Raw genomic sequence first — 26792 nt, forward strand, 5'->3', positions numbered from 1 at the left:
AAATGTTACTTCGATTACATAAGCCATCCTCCTGGAGTTAATCCTCTCCTCAATATATCTCCAAATGTCTAGGCTTTCCCAACACTGTTTCCATCAATACGCATTTTACAAACATACACACATATCCCCACCAATTAAATAGGTATGTCCCACATACACACGAAAATATTTCTATACCATCACTGTTCTTTCTGTCCTGTGTGCCATCTTCATCTTCATTTCTCAGCTATATCCATTTTTATTTCTTCACTTTAATATGGCCTTACCTCTTAGCCGCCTTTCCATAATACATTTCTGGTTTCTTGCTATTCACTCGTATGGTATGGTTATGTGACTACATATGAAATACATTAACAGGGATTGAAATTTAAGTTGTTATAAATTGAAAATAGCCAGTTATAATTATAAAATGTTTTAGGTAAACCTTACGATAACCACAAGACAAAAACCTATGGTAAATCCACAAAAGATAAAGAGAAACAAGTAACAGCATACTACCACATAAAATAATTGAATCACCAATCCAAACAGCAAGAGAGGAAGAAAGGAACAAAAAACCTAAAAAACAACCAGAAAATATTTAATAAAATGTCTATAGTAAGTCCTTAACTGTCAATAATTGCTGTCATGTAAATGGATTAAATTCTTCAATATAAAGACATAGAGTGGCTAACTGGATTTTTAAAACTATACCCCAAAAAATACCCAACTATATGCTGCCTACAAGAAATTCACCTCACCTTTAAGGACACACAGATTGAAAGTGAAGACATGGGAAAAGACATTCTGTGCAATGGAAACTGAAAGAGAGCAGATATACTTATATCAGATAAAGTAGACTTAAAGTCAAAAACTGTAAAAAGAGAGAAAGGGGTCTTTACATTATGATAAAAAAGGTCAATTCATCAACAGGATATAGCAATTATAAATTTATATGCACCTAACATTAGAGCACCTAAATATAGAAAGCAAATATTCATAGATATAAAGAAAGAGCTAGCCTGCAATAGAATAATATGAGGGGACTTCAGTCCCCCACTTTCAACAATGAACAGATCATCCAGAGAGAAAATTAATAGAAAATATTGGACTTGATATATACATTAGACCAAATGGACCTAACAGACATATACAGAATATTCCATCCAACAGCAGTAGAATGTCACTTCTATTTAACATGGTGCTGGAAGTCCTAGCCAGAATACACATTCTGGTCAAATGCACATGAAACACTCTCCAGGATAGGCCATATATAAGGCCACAAAACGAGTCTTAATAAATTTGAGAAGACTGAAATCATATCACGTATCCTTTCTGACCACGATGGCATGAAACAAGAAATCAACAACAGGAGGAATTTTTGAAAATTCACAACTATGTGGAAATTAAACAACATGCTCCTGAACAACCAATGGGTCAAAGAAGAAATCATAAGGGAAATTGAAAAAATATTTTGGGACAAATGAAAATGGAAATACAATATACCAAAACTTATAGGATACAAGAGCAGTTCTAAGAGAGTTTTCATCAAAAAAGATGAAGGATCACAAATAGACAACCTAGCATCCATTACACTTCAAGGACTGGAAAAACAATCAACTAAGCTAGTTACAAAGTTAGTAGGAAGACGGAAATGATAAAGATCAGAACAGAAATAAACAGAAGATAGAAAAAATAGAGAGATCAACCAAACTAAGAATTGGTTTCTTAAAAAGATAAATAAAATTTACAAACCTTTAGCTAGACTGATTAAGAAAAAAAATGCAAAGACTCAAATAAAATCAGAAATGTAATCAGAAATGAAATGAAGAGGTAACAACTGTTACCACAGGAATACAAAGGATTATTTAAAAACTACTATGAACAATTATATGCCAACAAATTGGATAACCTAAAAACAGGATAAATTCCTAGACACATGCAATCTGCAAGACAGAATCAGAAATTCTGAACAGACCAAAAACAAGTAAGGAGATTAAATCAGTGGTAAGTCTACTATCAGAGAAAAGCCTACGACCTGACAACTTCACTGCTGAGTTTGATGAAACCTTTAAAGAGGCAATACCAGTTCTTCTCAATCTCTTTCAAAAAACTGAAGCAGAGGAAATACTCCCAAATACATTTTACAAGGTCAGTATTACCGTGAACCCATTGCCTGAGGAGAGCACTACAAAGAAAAAAAAATTACAAACCAGTATCCCCTATGAACATATATGCAAATATACTCAACAAAATACTAGCAAATTGAAATCAACAGCACATTTAAACAATTATTTACCATGATCAGGCAGGATTTGTCACAGGGATACAAAGATGGTTCAACTTATACAAATCTGTAAATGTGTGATCCACCGTACTAACAGAATGAAAGACAAAAACCGTCTCATCTCCATAGATGCAGAGAAAGCATTTGACAAAATTTAACATTCTTTCATGATTAAAAACTCTCAAAAATTAGGTATAGAAGGAATGTGCCTTAACACAATAGAGGCCTTTATAGGACAAACCCACATCTAACATGATACTCAATGGTAAAAAAATTGAAAGCTTTCCTTTTAAGATCAGGAACAAGACAAGGATATCCACTCGTGCCACTTCTATTTAACATGGTACTGGAAGTCCTAGCCAGAGCAATTAGGCAAGAGAAAGAAATAAAAGACATCCAAATTAGAAAGGAAGAAGTTAAATTGTCCCTGTTTGTAGATGGCATAATCCTATATATAGAAAACTCTAAAAAATTCACCAAAAATCAAAACTGTTAGAAATAAAAAACAATTTCAGTACAGTTGCAGAATAGAAAACAACATACAAAAATCAGCACACAAAAGCTAGCATTTCTATACACTAACAGCAACCTAACCAAAATAGAAATTTTTAAAGATCCCATTTACAATAGCTACAAAAAAATACTTAGAAATAAATTTAACCAAGGAGGTGAAAGGTCTGTATACTGAAAACTATTAAACACTGATGAAAGAAATTGAGGAAGACACAAATGGAAAGATATCCTGTGTTTATAGATTGGAAGAATTAATATTATTAAAATGCTCATACCTCCCCCAAAGTGATCTAGAGATTCAGTGCAATCTCTATCAAAATCCCAATGACATTTTTTCACAGAAATAGAAAAAAAAAACCTTAAAATTCCTATGGAAGCACAAAAGGCCCCAAATAGCCAAAGCAATCTTGAGCAAAAACAAAACTGGAGGCATCTATCTGCTCTTTGACAAACCTGAGAAAAACAAGCAATGGGGAAAGGATTCCCTATTTAATAAATGGTGCTGGGAAAACTGGCTAGCCATATGTAGAAAGCTGAAACTGGATCCCTTCCTTACACCTTATACAAAAATCAATTCAAGATGGATTAAAGACTTAAACGTTAGACCTAAAACCATAAAAACCCTAGAAGAAAACCTAGGCAATACCATTGAAGACATAGGCATGGGCAAGGACTTCATGTCTAAAACACCAAAAGCAATGGCAACAAAAGCCAAAATTGACAAATGGGATCTAATTAAACTAAGGAGCTTCTGCACAGCAAAAGAAACTACCATCAGAGTGAACAAGCAACCTACGAAATGGGAGAAAATTTTCTCAACCTACTCCTCTGACAAAGGGCTAATATCCACAATCTAGAATGAACTCAAACAAATTTACAAGAAAAAAACAAACAACCCCATCAAAAAGTGGGCAAAGGACATGAACACTTCTCAAAAGAAGACATTTATGCAGCCAAAAAACACATGAAAAAATGCTCACCATCACTGGCCATCAGAGAAATGCAAATCAAAACCACAATGAGATACCATCTCACACCAGTTAGAATGGCAATCATTAAAAAATCAGGAAACAACAGGTGCTGGAGAGGATGTGGAGAAATAGGAACACTTTTACACTGTTGGTGGGACTGTAAACTAGTTCAACCATTGTGGAAGTTAGTGTGGCGATTCCTCAGGGATCTAGAACTAGAAATACCATTTGACCCAGCCATCCCATTACTGGGTATATACCCAAAGGAGTATAAATCATGCTGCTATAAAGACACATGCACACGTATGTTTTTTGCAGCACTATTCACAATAGCAAAGACTTGGAACCAACCCAAATGTCCAACAATGATAGACTGGATTAAGAAAATGTGGCACATATACACCATGGAATACTATGCAGCCATAAAAAATGATGAGTTCATGTCCTTTGTAGGGCACATGGAAGAAATTGAAAATCATCATTCTCAGTAAACTATCGCAAGAACAAAAAACCAAACACCGCATATTCTCACTCATAGGTGGGAATTGAACAATGAGAACACATGGACACAGGAAGGGGAACATCACACTCTGGAGACTGTTGTGGGGTGAGGGAAGGGAGGAGGGATAGCATTGGGAGATATACCTAATGCTAGATGACGAGTTAGTGGGTGCAGCACACCAGCACGGCACATGTATACATATGTAACTAACCTGCACATTGTGCACGTGTACCCTAAAACTTAAAGTATAATAATAATAAATAAAAAAAATCTGGAGGCATCATACTACCTGACTTTAAAAATATACTACAAATCTATAGTAATCAAAACAGCATAGTACAGATGGAAAAACAGACATATAAACCAGTGGAACAGAACACAGAGGGCAGAAATAAATCCACACATTTATAGTCGATTAATTTTTGACAAAGGTGCCAAGAACACATAATGAGGAAAGGACAATCTCTTCAATAAATGGTGTTGGGACAACTGGATATCTACATGCAGAAAAATGATAGGAGACCCTTATCTCATACCATATACAAAAATCAACTAAAAATTGATTGAAGACATAAACATAAGATGTGAGACTCTAAAACTTCTAGAAGAAAACATAAGGGGAATGCTCCATAACATTGGTCTGCGCAATGATTTTTTGGATATGAACCCCCCCAAAAGCAAAAAAACAAAAATAGATAAATAAGATTACATTAAACTAAAGAGCTTCCGCACCCCCCCCCCCCACAAAAAAATCAACAGTGAAGAGACAACCGATAGATTGGGAGAAAATATTTACAAACCATACTTCTGTAAGTGGTTGATATAGAAAATACATCAGGAACTCAACTCAATAGCAAGAAAACAAATAAGCCAATTAAAACATGGAGAAAGGACCTTAATAGACATTTCTGAAAAGAAGACACATTGCCAACAGGCATATGAAAAGTTGCTTAATGTCATTAATCATCAGGGACATGCAAATCAAAACCACACCTGTTAGAATGACTGCTATCAACAAGGCAAAAGATAAAAGGTGTTGGCAAGAATGTGGAGAAAAGAGAATCCTTGTACATTGTTGGTAGGAATGTAAATTAGTGCAGCTGTTTTGTACAGCAGTTCCTCAAAAAACCAAAAAGAGCACTATCATGTGATCCGCAATCCCACTTCTGGGTATATGTTCAAAAATCGGTCTATTGAAGAGATATCTGCACTCTCATGTTCATTGCAGAATTACTCCTAAAGGAGCTGAATCAACCTAAGCGTCTATCAACAGATGAATGGATAAAGAAAATATTACAACTGCACAATGAAATACTATTCAGTCTTTAAAAAAACAGAAATCCTGTCATTTTCGATGTCGATGAACCTGGAGGGCATTGTGTTAAGTGAAATAAGCCAGGCGCAGAAAGACAAATACTGCACGATCTCACTTAAATGTGAAATCTAAAAAAGTCGAACTCATCAAAGCAGAGAGTAGAATGGTAGTTACCAGGGTCTGGGGGAGGAGATGGGAGGTAGGAATGGAATTAGAGAGATGTTTGTCAAAGGACACAAAATTTCACTTAAACAGGAGGAGTAAGTTCAGATCTACTGCGCCGTATGGTGACTACAGTTAATAATAGTGTATTCTATACTTGATAATTGCTAAAAGAGTAGATTTAAGTGTTCCCATCACACACACACACTAAGTAATAGATATGTTAATTAGCTCGAGTTAACCATTCCACAATGTATGCATATATCAAAACATCATGTACATCATAAATATATACATTTTGTATTTGTCAACTAAAAAAATTGTAAAAACAAGTATTTAATGCTCATCTCAAAATATAAAAAGCCTGCGATGCAAAGGGTTTCTGTGGTGTAGTAGTTACCACGCTGGCCTAACACATGGAAGGTCTTCTATTTGAAACTCAACGGAAACAACGGGTTTCTCTGGTCTCTCAGAATCTGACTGGGAGTGGCCGCTTCTTCCCGGGAGTCCAGAGCTGCAAGGAACAAGTGATAATCCCGCCTCTTTTAAAAAAAAGATCGTCATCCTGGGATAGCTGTGCCAAATTAGCAGGCCGCTCCGGGCGGGCGCTCCCCAGCTGGGACGTGTTCTCTTCTCTCCCTGAAAATCCGGAACGTGAGATCTTACAGCACCAGATTTTTCCAGTGTCCACTTTCTCCTGGTTATGTTTTCCCCTCTCCCTCGCAGAGGAATAGCCATCATGCCCTTGCCCTTGGCCATTTTTGAGTAGACTCGCCTTAGGTCGCGTCGTGGTTCCCCATTAATAATCGAGACATTTCCTTTGTTCCAAGCCGCAAGAAATGGTGGGTAATCGCGCACACCTACTCCTGAATAAAGGAAAGGGCAGAAAGTTTTGCAGTAGGTGACGAATGAGCTCAAGTGGTAGAGTACTCGCTTAGCATGTGAGAGGTAGTGGGATCGATGCTGTCACTTGGGGCCGCATGTCCATACAGTACAACGTGGAGAACGGCTTCATTAGTTACCTGTCGAAGAAAACGAGGAAGTACCAGCGATCTTGAATGCTTCACTGGTAAAAGACCTGTGAGCATAAAGAAACAGTGCTAATAATAGCCCCTAAAACGTTCAGTGCACAGTACCCATTTTCTAAGTTGTTTTCTCTTTATTCAGAGGATAGAAGAGATCCCAAGAGGGTGGGACATACCCAATTGTTCCTTTTCTCTCCTTCCTGCAGCTTGACCCAAAATGCAGCACAGCTCTGGAAAGTGCAGGGCAGAGCAGGATCAGTAAAACCCCAGCTTTCTTTCTGGTCAGGGCACTGTAAAGTGGAGTTCCAAGTAACCGGAAAGTCCTGCTGATAGTGTGGAAAGCAAACCCACAAGTGGTTTGTCAACTCACCGAGTGCACCCCTGAGTTGTGAATATGTAGCTGTAAGGAGCAAAACCAAATATAGAAAGCTTATTTTTTCCCAATTTAAAAACCTGTTTTGTGATTCTACTTTAGATATCTTGTATAGGCAAATTCACGTAGACAGAAAGAATAGAGGTTGTTGGGGAGAGGGAAATGTGGAGTTATTGTTTAATGGGTACAGAGTTGCTGTTTGGGATGATGAGAAACTTCTGGAAATGGGTAGTGGTGATAGTTGCTCACGTTGTAAATGTACTTAATGCCACTAAATTGAACACTTAGAACTTTAAATGTAAAATGGGTTGTGTATATTTTACCACAATAAGAAAACACAAACTCTTGTTCATTCTTTAATTTAGCACATAGTCTCATCATCTGTTTTTCTCCACACCAGCTCATCTATTCATCCTTCTATTCATTTGACAAATACTTAGAAATGTCTAGATTTATTGTTCCATTCATCAGACATTAATTCAGGATCGCTTGTGTGCCACACGGTTTCAAGACTTCTCCCTCAAATGTGTACACCAATGTCTTGACAAATACCATAGACCTTTCCTGCACACCCTCTCCAGAATCTTTTTCTTACCTTTCACTCATGTTTCTCTTGCCCATTCTACCACGTTTATGGAGGATGTAGTCTGCACCACAAAGTATAATGGGCACTGGAGCTACGGAAAGACTCATGCTGTTCACTTCAGAAGCTGATGGAACAAATGTGAATAAACCTCAATTCTTTAATCTATTTATAACTTCTTTCCATTTCTCTTCAATTACAGTCTTCCTATTCCCAAGCTCTTTGACATCCAACACTAAACACCTTTTTCTTAAATGTTAATTTGATTATGTAAGCTGTCTGGAATTTTTTCAAGGGTTCTTAAGTCTCAATGTTTTCCCAATCATTATCTCCATGTGCACAGGCATTTCAATCACTACTTCCTTTCATTTTATAAACAGGCACACACACAAGCAGGCACACATGCACTTGTGCACTACACATCCCAAGTGAATAGGCATGTTTCCTCACATAGGAATTCCTACATCTATGCCTATTCCTTCAAACTCATGTGCATTCTTCCTCATCTGCATCCTTCAAGGTTCATATTTATCCTTTTACTACAAGCTGATCTTTTCATCCCCGTGGTTCTTGTCTGTAATACTTTTGTGATTTTTGCTGTTTTCTTATATGATGTGAATATGTGAGTTCTGTATGATGTACCTTAAAAAGACTTGAATATATGTATGTGTATATATATATAAATCTAACACAAATATATCTTATATATCTTATAAATCTAAGATATATACATATCTTAAATATCTTAGATATATCTGTCTTAGATTTAGGAAGTCTGAGGGTTTCCATAGTGTAGAGGTTATCTCACTCACTTGCCTAACACGAGATGAGGCCCTCAGATAGAAAGACAGATGTTATATAAGTATAAAGCGTCTATTCACCGAAGGGACGCAACTGTCCTAAATATGTCTGTTTCTGGCCACAGAGCTTCAAAACTTGTGAACAAAATGGATAAGCCAGAAAGAAAATAGAAAAATCCAATTACAGTTGCAGACATTAACACTCCTCTCTCAGTAATTGATAGATTCAGGAGAAAACAAATCAGCAAACATATTAGAGAATAGAACAACACCATCCACCAATGGATCTAATAGACTTTATAAAGCAAAATCACAATTTATGTAGAAAGATGAGCCAAAAAAAATCAAAGAAAAGCAAGATCATATTATAACTAGGAAATCAAGAATGGTCAGAGTGCAGAAAAGTGACATTATTGAAACTGATATTTCTGAAAGAGTTACTTAAATAGCAGGAAGACTGATAACGGCGAATGTGTAAGTGAATCTTTCCTTGTCCATATTTATCCTGCCTTTTCTTGAGGTCTGGGCTGGCCAAATTTCTCCTGAAATTCCTGGGCCTATTACAGTGTCTGGCACAGAGCATCTCTCCAGCAAATATGTACTGAATGAGTAGAAAGGAACTGACGGATTCAAAAGAGACCTGCAAGAATAATGTTCAGTATTTGGCAAATCACTGAATGTGGTGTTTGAAGGAGGACAATGAGTCAAAGTTGACTTGGAAATCTAGGCCCAGGAGGAGGTTGAGAATTAGATATTTGATATACGAATGAATGGACTACTGTGGAGAAAAACAGGCAGAGAGATAATGAGCAGGAGCAGAGAAAAGACTCACCTTTTGGAATCTAAAATAAATCTGCTTCTCAGTTCAGGCTTTGCCACCTAGCATCTCTGGCACCTTAGAAACAATAATTATCTGAGCCTCCATTACATCTAGAAAGTGCACATTAGGATACATCGTTTTGTTAGCGAAATTCAATTGGACTACATAAACGCAAGAAATCTCGTAGTATACTTAATAGCACACAAGAAAAAACGAAGGGGTAAAAAACAAAGAGGGTACCATTATAAGTATTTTGTGTTTTTTTGTAGCGGCAATGTCTTCAGTCATGTAGATGCAAGTGGAGATATGAAGGAAGACAGTAGTATGATCAAGAGACAGGTTTGATGACTGTTTCTTCATTCATTTATCCAGGTGGTCAGTGAACTATCAGGAACTGAGAACCTCCTGTCTCTTTTCAACAGAGGAGACCATGGAAAGTGTAAGAGTGACTAAGGTTTCTGAGGGAAGGAAAAGGGAAAAAGAGCAGCAAAAGACAGGTACAATTGATCCTGGTAACGCAGAACCCAGACGGTCCTATGAAATACTGGAAAGGCGTAGACTCCCCTGGTCGTGGGTATGGAATCTTCCTAGTGCAGCACTGATTGATACAGAGTAATTTTCAAGTAGGATTGATTGTAGTTTTTGAAAGCTGAAACCGTAAAGCAGGTGGAAAATACACTTCGACAAAGTGGATGTTGCCCAAGTTCAACCGCGAGCCCTCTTAGCGCAGCTGGCAGCGCGTCAGTCTCATAATCTGAAGGTCCTGAGTTCAAACCTCAGAGAAGGCATTACTTTTTGCCGTAGAAGTTGGATACACTAAATAGCGGAACGCAAATGCTATAGCAGATAGGGATTTGAAGACTGACCCAATATTTGTAGAAAATGGAAACATAATTTAAGTTTGCTTGTTTTTTCGACTTTCCAGTGGTTTGAATAAAATGAGTGGTGAAAACAGAAGAGTAGATTACACCAGAATCTACAAGCTATGTCATATAATTGGTCTTTCTAGCTGACACAGGAAGCAGGGGAAATTTCTCTTCCAACCTCCCGCTCTCAGGGTCACCTAACACTAATTATTGGGTGGATGGGTGAAGTCATTTATTCTTTTAATCATCCAACAAATATTTCTTGAACACATATCTTGTTAAGAGACTGTTTGGGGTCAAGAGTGAATACAACGCAAACATTCCTACCTCTGTGAAACTACATCCTAGTTGGGAAGAGTGGGGAGAAAGTGTATACAGCACAAATATTCCTACTATTGCGAAACTACATCATACTTGGGAGGAGTGGGGAGAAACAGACAAGAAACAATAAAAAATATGTAAGAAGTGATTTGACGATGTCTACTGTGAGGGAATCGCTAGCCAGTAAAGGGTTTAAGAATGTGGAGGTGGCACATTCAGCTTTCAGGAGGACAATCAGGGACTCTGTCACCTTGACAACTTTAGCCTCGCCTTCTTCTAGTAATCTTGCCGGAACACTTGTGCCCATGTTTTTCTAACACTGTCATAAGCGTACTTTTACCTACTAAGGCAATTGGGGGTTAGGAGAGCTTTTTGCACGGAAGGCCAGTTGGCTTCGTTAGAAAACTGATGATACATGAGGACTGGGGTTGTCAATCCCTCACATGTTTCTTCATGTGAAAAATGAGGACTGTGGGATTCTCTGGCTGGATCTCAGCACCTAGAGATGGATCTGGGCAATAGGAACTGCTCACTATTAGCTGCTGCTTTGGTTGCCTTCTCCTGTGGAAAGCTGGCCTCTCACACTGAATTCATACCACAGGCACTCATGAGCGTCTTGACTGTATCAATATCTGATGAGAGATTTTAGTGCAGTTCTGTTGTCGTGGCTGATTTGCTCATTTGGTAGCTAGCATCCAGCTTCTTGTGAACATTAAAATAAAATAAAATAAAATAGATTATGGAGGAATAGAATACAGATACATAGTAAGGTATTATTTTCCAGACAAAATGGATTTGGATAAAAGAATCTAATTAAGAATTTGTGCATGGTTCTTTTAAAATTCTTTTGAATTTTTTTTTTTTTGGCCTGTTTTTCAAGTCTCCAATTTTTGTCACCCTTCTCCCATCAGGTCAGAGAGATAGCCAATGGTCAGAAGGAATCGTCCAGCAACTACAACTACCATAGGGCTTTCTCCTGCCTGCAGATGCCTCTTTTTATTCAGCCTTTATGGGAAGTAGCAGCGCCATCCGTTCTCAGAGAGCAAGCTCTGAAGTAGCTGAGCTAACCCCAGTTGCTAATCTGAGCTAACCCCAGTTACCCCAGCGGATTTACAGATTGAGGTTAGAACCCAGCAGGGTTCTCGTCTTGGAAAGAATAGGCTTCCCTCTAAGGTTTCACATAGATACTGGGTGAGGAAAGAGCCCTAAATGGCTTCAGAAATTGAATGCTCTTTGGGTAAAGCAGGAAGCCCTGCTATGGAAGAGCATCATTTGAACATAAATCAGTGTCTCAGTACAAACAGAGTGCTCAGGAGGTCAAGACGGTTAAGCAGAGAGCCTGACCAGAATATCCGTGGTGAAGAGAAACAATCTTGTTGGGAGAAGGATAACCACAATTGGGGACTTAGCATAAAGGCTAAAAATGATTCAAAGAGAATGCAGAAAGAATCAGGCACGAATCTTTACTATATTCTGTTGTGCAAATCTCACCTCGCTATGTGTTTATATTCTATTCCTCCACAATCTTTATTTTATTTTTATGTTCACAGAGACTTGTTGGTGCCAACCAAATGAGCACAACAGCCAGTGACAGCAGAACTGCACTAAAATAGTCCCTCATCAGCTCTTGAGAGCAGATTCCTTAAAGGTGAACAATATTCCACATACAAGGACTTTTCAGCACCATGCATTAAAAATGAAACTGAATGTTTATTATTCTTCATATACATTGGTTGATATGACTTTTCAGCTTCCCTCAGTAACATTATCCAAATTTTGTAGATGACAGTAGCGCTAAGAGGAGTTAAACCATTTTCCTCAAATCACGTAGCTTTAACAGGAAAACCAGATATGAAAAGCAGATTTCTTTCTAAATTAAGAAAAAAAACAAACAAAAAAACTTGAGCTCTTGCTTTACCCTAGCACATAGTCTCGCCATCTGTTTTCTCCACACCAGGTCATTTCTGTAACATTCATTCACATAACAAATACAAATAAATGAGTGGATTCATTCATCAGCTATTAATTCAGAATCTCTTTGTGTTTACCACACTAGGCTCAAGACTTCCCGGTGTCTTTGTCTCCTCTCCCTCAAATCTCTCCACCCAATGTCTTGACAAATACTGTAGATCCTTCCTGCACCATGTCCCCAGAATCTTTTTCTTCCTTTTCATTCACCTCTGTCATCATCCATGCTATGGTGTTTATGGAGGATGTATTCTGCAGCATGAAGTGTGATGGGCACTGGTGCTGCAGAAAGACTCCTGCTGTCCACCTCAGGAGCTGACACGATACATGTGGGTAAACCTCAATCTTTTAATGTCTTTATGACTTCTTTCCCTTTCTCCCCAGTTCCTGTTTTCCCATGTTCAAGCTCTGACATTCAAAACTAAACACCTTTCTCTAACATGTTGTTTTAATTATTTAAGCATTCCGCCTGGGATTTTTTTCAATTACTCTTGGGAGTTTTCATAAAACTCTCCCAACATATCTCCAAGTGGCCAGGCTTTTCAATCACTGCTTCCCTCCATGTGTATTTCACACACACACTCCACTTAAATTGGACAGGTTTATTTCTTTACACAGAAATTCCTACAAACAGCCCGGTTTCCTCCACCACATGTCCACTGCTTCTCTGTATAGCTCAATTTTGATTCTTACACTATGATATTTTACATATTCTTACACTCTGATGTGAACTTGTCTCTTATTCTTTATGGCTCTGCTCTGTAATTTTGTTGTTGTTGTTCTGAGATATAGTTGGACATGTAACTTGTACATGACACACCTTAGCAAGGAGGCAACCCATATCTCAGATGTAAGTGAAAGAAGCACTCTCCAGGGGTTTCCTAGGGGAGTGGTCAGCACACTGGCCTCATTGGTGAAACAGCCTAGTTATGAAAACAGCAGGAGCTTTTTGCCTTCCAGAAACCTGGACCATCTCACAACCCCCAGATAGTCTCAGCTACAAGGAAAAAGTGATAATTCCATCCCACTTTTATAAACACACACACACAACACACACACACACACACATAAAATCATTTAATCATTTTTAATCATTTAATCATTTTTTAAAAATCTGTGACACTTTAGCTGGGCAGGTCTAGGCAGGGCCTCCTTTGCTGGGATGTGCCTTTTTCTGTCCCGGAATACTCTAAACTTGACATTTTGGCAGCACGAGTTTTCCCTTTGTGACTTTCTCATTGTTCCCTTTCTCCTCCTTCTTTGCAGAGAATGAGTAGCCACTGCACCTTGCCCTGGGCCATCAATGAGAAGATCTGCTCTTAGTAGAGCCCTGCTTTCCCGCTGAAGGCCCTGAATTCACCTGTGTTCCAGGACACACACTAAGGATCAGTAAAGCTCCTGCGATGTGGGGAATTAGCTCAAGTGGTAGAGTGCTTGCTTAGCATGCAAGAGGTAGTGGGATCGATGCCCACATTCTCCAAGCTTTATTATTTGGACCTTGGGTCTCCAAACACTCAAGTATCCAAACTCAAGTTAGTGACTGAGAGCAGGATGCTGCTTTAGTTCAAGACATAGAAGCAGCAACAATACAGGGCTGGTGATGGCTCCCTCCTGGCATTCAGTATAGTGTAGATCTACTGTGTAATTCATTCGCTGTTTCTTCAAAGAGCTGTGAAACCAAGGGACATATACAACTGCTCTTTTCTCCCTGTTTTTGCCTGCAGCTTGGTCCTAAACGTCAGACAGTTGTGAAAAGTGCAGGGCAGAGCCACCTGGGTAAATACAGCCTCGGCTTCCCGCTCAGGGGACTGAAACCAGGATGTGTCAAGTAACTAGAATGTGCCTGGACAGATACTGTAGAAAGCAAACCCATAAAGTTGTTCATGAGCTTGTGGACACACCCGCCAGCTGTGAACAAGTGGCTCTAATCCCAAACAACTTACCTACAAAGAGCCTGAGAGCTGAACTGCACAATGGCCCACTTTCCAGTCCTCACTGAAGTTGCACACACTCCGGAAATCTCTGAACAGTAGTGTCGAGGCTTTGCAAATAGAGTTATCTTTGAAACAGTAACACATGGAAGGCTGGTTGGTACTTGGAACTTGAATGCAAGGCAATTTTGTGCCTGCAAAAATAAAAATAGCAATATTATTCTTAAGATTTCAACAAAACACAGTGTCTCATCACATAATCCAAAGAAGTCCAGGTTACAAGCCCCAAAGTATTCAGCATTATGAAAAAAACAGGGAATCTTAATTCACATGGCAAAGAGACTCCTCGAATAACAATACTGAGAGGACACAGATGTCAAAATCATCTGGCGCATACAGAAGCACAGTTACGATAACAATGCTCCTAGAATTAGGGATAACATTTGTGAAGAGAATGGAGAGTTGGAAAGTCTCAGCAAATATCTGGAATATATAAACATCAATTTTAAGCTTAAGAATTAAAAAAAAATGTATTAACCAAAACTCTTAGGGGAAATAAAAAGCTTAACTGCATGATCTCAGTAACAGAATTCAGATGACTAAGAAAAAGTCAACGAACTTGAAAACAGAACAAGAATACCTACATAATCTGAACTATAGAGAGAAAGGAGTAGTTCTGTAAATGAACAGAGGCTCAGGGACAAATAAAAAATAGCAAATCTAACATTCACATTATTGTAATCTGAAAAGAAGAGGACAAAGAGGTCTTTGTGGGATAAAACTTTGAAGAATTAATGGCTGAAAACGTATCAAATTTGTCAAAAGATATAAACCAGGGTTTTAAAGTTCAGCAAAGGTCAAGCAGGATAAACCCAAAGAAACCCATTTCAAGACATATCATAATCAAACTGCTGAAAACGAGGAAAGTACAAAACAATCTTGAAAGCAGTCAAAGGAAAATGAAAAAGAAACTACCATATGAATGAGTGTAGATTTCTCATCAGGAACCATAGCGGCCAGAAAAAAATGTCATAATATTCAATAAGTAACAAAAGAAAAAGACCTATCAACCCAGAATGCTATGTGGAGCAAAAGTATCTTTCAGACATAAAGGGAAATAAATGCATTCTCATTGGAAGGTAAGTCAATACATTCTCATTCTTAGCAAGAATGCTGGAAAAGAACTAGCAAAGATTTGAGATAAGAAAAGTGATACCAGAAGGAAACTTAGAACATCATCAATGAAGGAACAAAAGCAGAAATAGAAAATGTCTGGGTAGACATAACAGACTATTATTCTTCCCTTGAGTTCCTTAAGGTATGTTTGATGATCGAAAGCCAAAATTGTAACTTTATCAGAAGCAGTTGTCATTGTATCTAGATGTACTACATAGATAAGATAAAAGGGTAAGTGTAATGGGCCTAACTCTTGATGAAGTTTCTATATTCAACTTGAATGGCAAAATATTGATTCTAAGTATACTGTGAAAAGTTACGTATGTATATGGCAATCCCTAGACCACTTACTAACCAGATTGAAATAAACCAAAACAAGATAGAAAGAGGAACATAGAAGAATTAAAACAAAGGGAACAAAGGTTAATAAATTATTAAATAGTAGATCTATCTAAAAACTTGTCTATATTAACATTACATGTCAATGATCTAAATCGTTAATTAAAAACTAGAGATCATAAGAATGTATTGAAAGTAAATATGCTGACTCTCAGAAAGCCACCTGCAATACACTTGTAGACAAGAATAAAAGTTATATAGCAGATTGAAGGAAAAGAGTGGAAAAGATACCTCATGCAAGCATTAATCAAAGACAGCTGTGGTGTATACATTAAAATCAGACAAAGTAGATTTGACAGCAGAGAAACTTTTCAGGAATAATGAAGGCTGCTAAATAATTACGATTGTCCATTCTCCAGGGAATACTGTTCCAAATGTATATGAGGACACAGATTTTCAAAACTCATAAACAAAATTAGATAAGCCAGGTAAAAATAGAAATATCCAATTTTAGTTGAAGACACTAAAACTCCTCTCTCAGTCGTTGGTAGACTTAGTAGACAACAAATCAGCCAACATATTGGAGAACTGAACCACACCATCCACCAATGGATCTAATCAACTTCATAACGCAGAATAAAAATTTAGCCAGAAAGCAAAGACAAAAATTAAAAGAAAAGTAAGATCATGTTATAACCAGGAAATTAAGAGTGGTCCAGCATATAGAAGGGTGCTATTATTGAAAGAGTTTGAAATAGTGACTTAGTTATTTTGAAACAGTCTTGAAGGCATTATTTAGCTGGAAATGACAGAAAGACTGAAAATGATGAATCTGGAGGTGGATCTTCCCTCATCTATATTTATCTTGTCTTCTTTTGAGGTCTAGGGTGTCTATACTTCCTCTGAATTACCTGATCCTACTACAGTGTCCGGCACAGAGCATCTCCCCAGTGAATATGTACTAAATGAGTGGAAAGTAATTGATAGATTCAAAAGAGTTTTGCAAGAATAATGTTCATTATTTGGCAAATCATTGAATGTGGTGTTTGATGGAAGACAATGAATCAAAGTTGACTCGAAAGGTAAGCCCAAGGCCATACGTTGTGGCTCATTTCTGTAATCCCAGCACTTTGGGAGGCCGAGGTGGGCAGATCCCTTGTCGCCAGGAGTTTGAGACCAGCCTGGGCAACCCAGTGAAATCCCGTCTCTACAAAAACAACAAAAATTAGCCAGGTGTGGTGGTATGCATCTGTAGTTCCAGCTACTCAGGAGGCTGAGGTGGGAGGATCGCTGGAACCTGGGAGGCAGAGGTTGCAGTGAACAGAGATCACACCAGTGCCCTGGCAGTAAAGTGATACCTTGTCTAAAATAAAATAAAATAAAATAAAATAAAATATAAAAGTTAAGCCCAGGCCGGGTGCAGTGGCTCGAACGTGTAATCCCAGCACTTTGGGAGACCAAGGCAGGTGGATCACCTGAGGTCAGGAGATTGAGACCAGCCTGGCCAACATGGTGGAACCCTGTCTCTACTAAAAACTCAAAAATTAGCAGGGCACCTGTAGTCCTAGCTACTCGGGAGGCTGAGGCAGAAGAATCACTTGAACCCACGAGGCAGAGGTCGCAGTGAGCCAAGATTGCACCACTACACTGCAGCCTGGGCAACAGAGTGAGACTCCAACTCAAAAAAAGTTTTAAAAAAAATTTAAAAAAAGTTAAGCCCAAAAGTTAAGTAAAGAGGAGGTCTGGAATTAGATATTTGGTGTATGAATGAATGAGCTAAAGTGCAAAAGAATGGGCAGAATAACTGTGAGCTGGAGCAGAGGGAAAAAAATCACATGTAAAATCTAAAAATATCTGCTTCTCAATTCGGGCTTTCCCACTTAGCAGCTTTGGCACCTTAAAAAAACAAAACAAAACAAAACAAAAAAACACTTGGCCGGGCGCGGTGGCTCACGCCTGTAATCCCAGCACTTTGAGAGGCCGAGGTGGGCGGATCAGGAGGTCAAGAGATAGAGACCATCCTGGCTAACACGGTGAAACCCCGTCTCTACTGAAAAAATACAAAAAAATTAGCCGGGCGTGGTGGCGGGCGCCTGTAGTCCCAGCTACTCGGGAGGCTGAGGCGGGAGAATGGCCTGAACCTGGGAGGCAGAGCTTGCAGTGAGCCCAGATCGGGCCACTGCACTCCAGCCTGGGCGACAGAGTGAGACTCCGTCTCACAAAACAAACAGACAACAAACAACAACAAAAACTCACCTAGCTTATTTGATTCTCTATTACTTCTAAAAAGTGCATACTAAGGCATAATTTTGTTGGCAAAAGTCAATCAGACTACATTAAGTAAACTCCCTAAGTCTCCTAGTATAATTCATGGCACAAAAATATGAGGGAAAAACAGGGAGGATATGATTATAAGTTCAGTTTGTGTTTTTTGTTGAGTGAATGTCTCCAGTCCTATAGATGCAAGTGTAGATAGTAAGAGTAGTATGAACGGGAGACACCGTGGAAGGCTATTTCTTCCTTCATTCATTCAGTTGGTCACTCAATGAACTATCATGAATTGAGCACCGCCTCTGTTTCTTATCAACAAAGGAGACTACGGAAAGGAAGAGTGACTAAGATCTCTGAAGAAGGGAAAAGCTAGATGACTGGGCCACAAGAGGAAAAAAAGCAGCAAGATAGGTACTTTTGTTTCTGGTCCCTCAAGCCAGAAGGCCCTATCATTATGTGAATACTGGAAACGGGTGGACTCCACCCGTCCTGAGTGGGGAATTCTTCCAGTGCAGCACTGGCTGATAAGGAGTGATTTCCAAGCAGCATTGATTGTGTTCTTTAAAAGCTAGGAATTGATAAAGCAGCGTGGGAAATGAGATTTGATAATCTGGATCTCAGCTCTTAGGAACAGTTGCTCTCTTAGAGCAGCAGGCCGCCTGCCAATCTCATATTCTGAAGGTCCTGAGTTTGAACATCAGACAAGGCACAGCTTATGCCGCTATTTCCATTAAGGGAAATGAAATAGGTGCGATAAATAATGGAACACAAATGCTATGAGATAATGATTTCAAGACAGACCAAATATTAGCTTAAAATTCAAAAGTGAGCTTTCTTTTCTTTCCTTCTTTCTTTCTTTCTTTCCCTCTTTCTTTCTTTCCCTCTTTCTTTCTTTCTTTCTTTCTTTCTTTCTTTCTTTCTTTCTTTCTTTCTTTCTTTCTTCCTTCCTTCCTTCCTTTCCTTTCCTTTCTCTTTCTGTCTTTATTTATTTTTTCCTTCTTTTGGCTTCTCAGTCGCTCGGTGAAGGCATATAAATTACACAAGAAACTGCAAGCTATGTCATATGTCTACCTCTCTAGCTGACAGGGGAAGCAGGGGAAATTTCTCTTCCAATTGCCTGCTCTGAAGGTCATCCAGCCATAATTATGGGTTGGGGTGGGTGAAGTCTTTCATTCTTTTAATCATCCGACAGATAGTTCTCAACACATATCTTGTTAAGAGACTGTTTTGGGTATAGCAATTCACAGTGAATAAAATACGGATATTCTCGCCTTTGTGATACTATGTCAATAGTGGGGGGAGTGGGAAGAAACAGACAGGAAGCAAAAAAGAAAAATAAACAAGAAGTCATGTGATGTTATCTACTGGGAGGGACTCATTAGGCAGTAAAGCACTCAGCAGTGTGGAGGTGACACATTCACTTTTCAGGAGAAGAATCAGGGAAGTTGTCACCTTGAAGATATCATTTAGCTTCCCTTTCTTCCAATAGTCTTTCTTTACATGGGAAATGAGGACTCTGGGATTCTCTGGCTGGATCTCAGCACCTAGAGATGGATCTGGGCAATAGGAACTGCTCAGTAAGCATTACCTACTGCTTTGGTTGCCTTCTCCCTGGCCTCTTGGATTGAGCTTGCATCATACGTGTTCAGTAGGAGCTTGCTTAGTGGATTCACAGGTTGAGGTTAGAACCCACCAGGATTCTCTTCCTGGAAAGAACAGGCTTCCCTCTAAGGTTTCATATAGACCCCGGGTGAGGAAAGAGCCCTAAATGGCTTGAAAAATTAAATGCTCTTTGGGCAAAGCAAGAAGCACCACTATGGAAGGGCATCATTTGGGCATATATCAGGGTCTCAGTACAAAGATGAGTGCTCATGTGGTCAAGATGGTTAAGCAGAGAATCTGACCCGAATGTTCACGGTGCAAAGAAATAATCTTGTTGGGAGAAGGATCACAACAATTGGGGAATCAGAATACAGGCTAAATGAGATTCAAAAATAATACAACAAGAATCAGGCACAAATCCTTTACTACTACATTCTTTTGTACAAATCCATTTTGCCTAGAAAATCATACCTTACTATGCATCCCTATTGTGTTTCTCCACCATCTATTTTACTTTTTAAACTTTATTTCATTTTTATCATCACAGAAGCTTGTTGCTACAAAATAAATGAGCAAATCAGCCAATGGCAACAAAACTGCACTGATATCTCTCCTTAGACCTTGAGAGCATTTTCCTTAAAGGTGAACAATACTCCACGTTTGAGAATTTTTCAGCTCTATGTGCTAGAAAGTATACTGACTGTTTATTAATTTTTATGTAAGTTGGTTGATACAGTTTTTCAGCTTCTCCAAGTATTATTACCCTAGTGTTACAGATGACACTGAAGCTCAGAGCAGTTAAACCATTTTCCTTAGATCACATAACTTTAAAGAGGGAAACCAGATATGAAAAGCAGATTTCTTTCTCAATGAAAAAATCACAAGCTCTTGCTTTAGTCTAGCACATAGTCTTATCATCTGTTTTCTTCACACCAGCTCACTAATGTAACATTCATTCATTTACCAAATACAGATAAATGAGTGGATTTATTCTTGCATCGATCAGATATGAATTCAAAATCTCTTCTGTGTCTGCCACACTGGGCTCAAGACTTGCCAGTGCCTTTGTCTCCTCTCCCTCAAATCTCTCCACCCAATGTCTTGACAAATACTGTAGATCCTTCCTGCATAAACTCTGCAGAATCTTTTTCTTCTGTTTTACTCACCTCCCTCTTTATCCGTGCTATGGTGTTCATGGAGGATGTTTTCTTCACCATGAAGTGTGAAGGGGATTGAAGCTGCAGAAAGACTCATGCTGTTCACCTCAGGAACTGACACAGTCAATGTGGATAAATCTCAATCCTTTAATATCTTTATGACTTCTTTCTCTTTCTCCCCAGATCCAGTTTTTCCATTTTCAAGTTCTTTGACATTTGAAACTAAAAACCTTTCCCTAAAATGCTGCTTTTCTACCCGGAATTTTTTCAATGAGTCTTTAGCTTTCATAATATTCTCCCAACATATCTCCAAGCATCCAGGCTTTTCAATCACTACTTCCCTCCGTATATATTTTACACACACACACACACACACACACACACACACACACACACGCACTCCACTTAAATTGAACAGGCATATTTCTTTACACAGGAATTCCTACAAACTTTCCACCCTATACCTACCCAAGGTTTTCTCCACCTTATGTCCACTCTTTCTCTGCATTGCTGAATGTATATTTTTTTATTCTTTCACTCTGATATGATCTTGGTCTCTTATTCTTTATGCCTCTTATCTGCATTTTTTTGTTATTATTGTTCTGCCATGCAGTTGGATATGTAACTTTTACATGACACACCTTAGCAAGAAGACAACACATGTCTCAGATGTAAGTAAGAAAAACACTCTCCAGGGATTTCCTAGTGTAGTGCTCAGCACACTGGCCTCATTCCTGAAAGTCCCTCGGTGTGAAAAAAGCAGGAGCTCTTTGCCTTCCAGAAATCTGCACCATCCCACAGCCTCAGCTACAGGAAACAAGTGGCAACGCCATCCCTTTTCTTTTAAAAAAATCGTTTAAGCATCCTGAGATATCTGTGACACATTAGCTGGGCAGGGTCCTTCCGTGGGTCATGTCATTTTCCGTCTCGGAATGTGTGAAACTTGACATTTTGGCAACACCAGAGTTTTCCCTTTGTGACTTTCTCCTTGTTCCCTTTTCTCCTCCTTCCTCACAGAGAATAAGTACCCACTGAACTCTTGCCCTGGGCCATCAATGAGAAGATCTGTTCTTGGTGGAGCCCTGCTTTCGCGGTGAAGGCCTTGAAGTCGCGTGTGTTCTAGACTGCCCACTAAGGATGAAAAAAGATGCTGTGAGATGAAGAAGTAGCTCAAGTGGTCGAGTGCTCGCTTAGCATGTGAGAGGTAGTGGGATTGATGCCCACATTCTCCAGGTTTCACTAGTCGGACCTCAGGTCTTCAGGTTACAGTGGAAAAAAATATGTATTAGACACTGATCTCAGAAAACAATATGTTAGACACTGATCTCAGTAGCAGCCAGGACACTTCTTTGGCTCATTATGTAAGGGCAGCAACAATACGGGCTTGACTAAGATTCTACTGGTGTGTGGTATAGTATAGATCTATCGATGTGTAATTAGTTTTCTGTTTCTTTGAGGAGCTGTGATACAAAGGGACATATCCAGTTGCGCTTATTCGCCCTGTTTCCTCCTGCAGCTTGGTCCTAAATGCAGCATAATTATGGAAAGTGCAGGGCAGAGCCACTCAGGTAAATACAGCCCCAGCTTTCTGATCAGGAGACCAAAACTAGGAGTTGCCAAGTAACCAGGAAAGACACTGTGGAGAGCAAACCTGTCAAGTTGTATGTGAACTCCTGGATGCGCCTGTGAGCTGTGAATAAGTGGCTCTGATCAAAGACAACTTATCTAAAAAGAGTCTGAGAATCGAACTAAGTGATAGCCTACTTTCCAGTCCTCACTGGCCACTGGGTTGCACACACTCCAGAGTCTCTGAATAGCAGTGTTAAGGCTCTGAAAATAGACTTGACTTTGAAACTACAACACACAAGGCTGGCTGGTTATTGGAACTTGAACACAAGGCAATCATGTGCCTGCAAAAACAAAAATAGCAATATTATCCTTAAGATTTCAACAAGACACAGTGTCTCATCACATAATGCAAAGTACAACCCCAAAATATTCAGCATATGAAGAACCAGGACAATCTTAATTCACTTGGCAAAGAGAATCCTGGAATAACAATACTGAGAAGACACAGATGTTACAATCATCTGACACATACTTTTAAACAGTTATTATAACAATGCTCCATGAATGAAGGGATAACACTCTTGAAGTGAATGGAAAGTTGGGAAGTCTTAGCAAGTATCTGGAAGCTCTAAACACTGATTTTAAACTTAAAAATTAAAAAATGTATTCATCGAAACTATTAGGAGAAAAAAGCTTCAATGGGTTATTTCAATAACAAAATTGAGACACTCAGAATAAAGTCAATGAACTCGAAAACAGAACAAAAATACCAACCTAACCTGAACAATAGAGAAAAAGGAGTGTTTTTGCAAATGAACAGAGCCTCCGCGACAAACAGAAAAATAAGAAAAATCTAACACATCATTGTGATCCTGCAGGAAGAAGAGAAAGAGGTCCCCCAGAAAGAAAACTTTGAAGAATTAATGGCTGAAAACATATCAAATTTATCAAAAGACTTTAGAAGTTCAATAAATGTCAAGCAGGTTAAACCCAAAGAAATCCATACCCAGACACATCATAATCAAACTGCTGAAAACTAAGGAAAACCATAAAAATCTTGAAGGCAGCCAGATGAAAATAAAAGGGAAACTGCCACTTGAATGACTGTGGACTTCTCATCAGAAACCATAGGGGCCCAAGAGGAACATTTACTAAATACCAAAAGAAAAGACCTGTCAACCCAGAATGCTATGTGGAGCAAAAATATCTTTCAGACTAAAGGTAAATAAATACATTCTCACAGGAAGGTAAACTGAGAGAATTCATTGCTAGTAGAACTGCTGGACAAGAATTAGCAAAGATTTAAGATGAGAAAAATGATACCAGAAGGAAACACGACACCATCAGTGCAGGAACGAAAGCAGAAATAGAAAATGTCTGGGTAGACATTACAGACTATTATTCTTCTCTTGAGTTCCTTAAGGTATGTTCATGATTGAAAGCAAAAGTTGTAACTTTATCTGATGCAGTTGTCATTGTATCTAGATGTACTACATACATAACATAAAAGGGTAAAGGTAAAGGGCCTAACTGCTGACGAAGTTTCTATATTCAACTTGAATGGTAAAATATTGATTCTACGTATACTGTGAAAGGTTATATATGTATATGGTGATCCCTAGACCACTTAGGAACCAGATTTAAATAAACCAAAATAAACTAGGAAGAAGAACATGGAAGAATTAAGACAAGAGGAACAAATGATTAATAAATTATTAAAAAGTAGATCTATCGGCTGGGCCCGGGGTCTCACGCCTGTAATCCCAGCACTTTGGGAGGCCGAGGCGGGTGGATCACCTGAGGTCAGGAGTTTGAGACCAGCCTGGCCAGCATGGTGAAACCCTGTCTCTACCAAAAATACAAAAAATTAGCCAGGCTTGGAGCCGGGTGCCTGTAATCCGGGCTACTTGGGAGGCTGAGACAGGAGAATCACTTGAACCTGGGAGGCAGAGGTTGCAGTGAGGGGAGATTGCACCATTGCACTCCAGCCTGGGTGACAAGAGCAAGACTCCATCTCAAAAAGAAAAACAATAGATCTATCTAAAAACTTATTTATAAAAACATTAAATGTAAATGATCTAAAACAATGAATTGAAAACCGGAAATTGTCAGAATGTATTATAAATGAATATGCTGACTATAGGAAAGTCACTAGTAATATACTTATATGTGAGATTAAAAGTTATATAGCATATTGAAAGTAAAGAATGGGAAAAGATATGTCATTTGGGCATTACTCAAAGAAAGCTGTGGTGGATATATTCAAATCAGACAAACCAGATTTTAAATTGTAGAAAACTTCCAGGGATAAAGGGGGCTGTTACATAATTAGAGGTGTCAACACACCAGAGAAATAATGTCCCAAATGCATATAAGGACACAGGGCTTCAAAACTCATAAGCAAAATTGGATAATCCAGATAAAAATAGAAAAATCCAATTACATTTGCAGACGTTAACACTCCCCTCTCAGTAACTGATAGATCCAGTAGACAATAAATCAGTAAACACATTTGAGAACTGAACAACATCCATACAGCAACGGATCTAATCAATCAACTTTCTAAAGCAAAATCACAATTTGGGTAGAAAGAAGAGAAAAAAATTAAAAGAAAAACAAGATCGTGTTATCACTAGGAAATCAGGAATGTTCAGAGTGCAAAAGAGTGATATATTGAAACTGACATTTTTGAAAGGGTTATTTAGCTGTAAATGACATGACACGGAGACTGAAATTGTAAAACTGGACGTGGATCTTCCCTTCTCCATATTTGTCCTGCCTTCTCCTGAGGTCTGGGCTGCTTGAATCTTTAGAATCTCCTGAACTTACTACAGTGTCTGGCACAGAGCATCTTCCCTGTGAATGTGTACTGAATCAGTGGAAAGGAATTGACAGATTCAAAAGTGTTGTGCAGGAATAATGTTTACTATTTGACAAATCACTGGATGTGGTGTTTGAAGGAGAAAAATGTGTCAAAAGTTGACTTGGAAACAAAGCCCAAAAGGTAAGTGAAGGGGATTTGGGGAATGAGATATTTGGTGTGTGAATGAATGGGGTGCTGTGGAGAGGAGTAGGGAGTAAGATTGTGAACTGGAGCAGAGAAAGAATCACGTTTTAAAATCTAGAACATCTTCTCAGTTCAAGCTTTGAGACTTAGCAGCTCTGGCACCTTGGAAACAAAACGAAACTTATCTGAGGTTCCATTACTTCTAGAAAGTGCAGATTAGGACACATAGTTTTGTTGGTGAAACTCTATTGGACTATATGAAGTAAATTCAATAAATCTCTTAGTATAATTAATGGCATACAAGATTTGCTTTACGCTTTTTGTAGCAGGATTGTCTCCAGTCATGTAGATGCAAGTGGAGACAGAGAGTAAGACACAGTAGTATGGACAGGAGACACCTTTAAAGACTATTTTTTCATTCCTTCATTCGTTCAGTTGGTCAGTCTGTGAACTATTATGGACTGAACATGTCCTGTGTGTCTTTTCAAAAAAGGAGACCATAGGAGGTGTAAGAGTGACTAAGATCTCTGAAGGAGGGAGAAGTCAGATCACTGGGCCACAAGAGGGAAAAAGTCAGCAAAACAGGTACAATTGTTCTTGGCCTCTTGCCTCAAGATGGTCGTCTCGTTAGGTGAATACTAGAAATGGGTAGATTCCACCCGTCCTGAGGATACAATTCTTTGGGTGCACGACTGGCTGATAAAGAGTGATTTCCAAGCACCGTTGATTGTGTTCTTTGAAAGTTAGGAACTGATAAAGCAGCAGTGCTTGGGAAAATAGCATGGGGGATGTCAACTCTTGGGTGATAACTGCCCTCTTTCTGCAGCAGGCCACACATCAATCTCATAATCTGAAGGTTTTGAGTTTGAACATCAGAGAGGATACAGTTTTTGCTGCTATTTCAGTTGAGGGAAACAAAATGGGTGCACTAAATAATGAAATGCAAATGCTATGAGATAACAATTTGAAGACTGACTCAACATTAGCTTAGAATGGAAAAGTGATTTAGGTTTTTTGTTTTTTCTTGTTTTTTTTTTTTTTTTTGGCTTATCAGTGGTTTGAGTAAAATGAGTGGCAAAGGGATACAGATTACAGAAGAAACTGCAAGCTATATCATATAGTTGGTCTTTCTCACTAGCTGATGGAAGAAATGGGAAATTTTTCGTCGAGCTTCCTGCTCTCAAGGTTACCCAATTGTAATTATGAGGTGACTGGGTGAAATCATTTATTCTTTTATCCTACATGTATTTCTGGA

General features: G+C 38.7%; 2 long non-coding RNA genes and 2 other non-coding genes across 5 annotated transcripts in view; 3 read left to right on the forward strand and 1 right to left on the reverse strand.

The window, feature by feature from the left end:
• LOC129060165 (uncharacterized) overlaps window positions 1-26792 on the reverse strand; it is a 56907-nt gene that overhangs the window by 27391 nt on the left and 2724 nt on the right. Inside the window, exons 2-3 of one of the 2 annotated variants that reach the window (XR_008526644.1) lie at window positions 14429-14610; window positions 13560-13777 (exon numbers count right to left, since the gene is read on the reverse strand). This is a non-coding gene — a long non-coding RNA (uncharacterized LOC129060165). Of the gene's footprint in view, window positions 1-13559; window positions 13778-14428; window positions 14611-26792 lie in introns of those variants that run through there. The other variant, XR_008526643.2, reaches the window with a different exon arrangement.
• Window positions 10046-10118, forward strand: TRNAM-CAU (transfer RNA methionine (anticodon CAU)). Its single transcript has one exon. It is a non-coding gene; the product is annotated as a tRNA-Met (tRNA).
• Window positions 13893-13965, forward strand: TRNAA-AGC (transfer RNA alanine (anticodon AGC)). Its single transcript has one exon. It is a non-coding gene; the product is annotated as a tRNA-Ala (tRNA).
• LOC129060177 (uncharacterized) lies at window positions 14530-23916 on the forward strand. Its single transcript, XR_008526662.1, has 3 exons — window positions 14530-15555; window positions 16812-17013; window positions 21979-23916. It is a non-coding gene; the product is annotated as an uncharacterized LOC129060177 (long non-coding RNA).

Source organism: Pongo abelii, chromosome 5, assembly GCF_028885655.2.
Source record: "Pongo abelii isolate AG06213 chromosome 5, NHGRI_mPonAbe1-v2.0_pri, whole genome shotgun sequence".
Lineage (NCBI taxonomy): Eukaryota > Metazoa > Chordata > Mammalia > Primates > Hominidae > Pongo > Pongo abelii.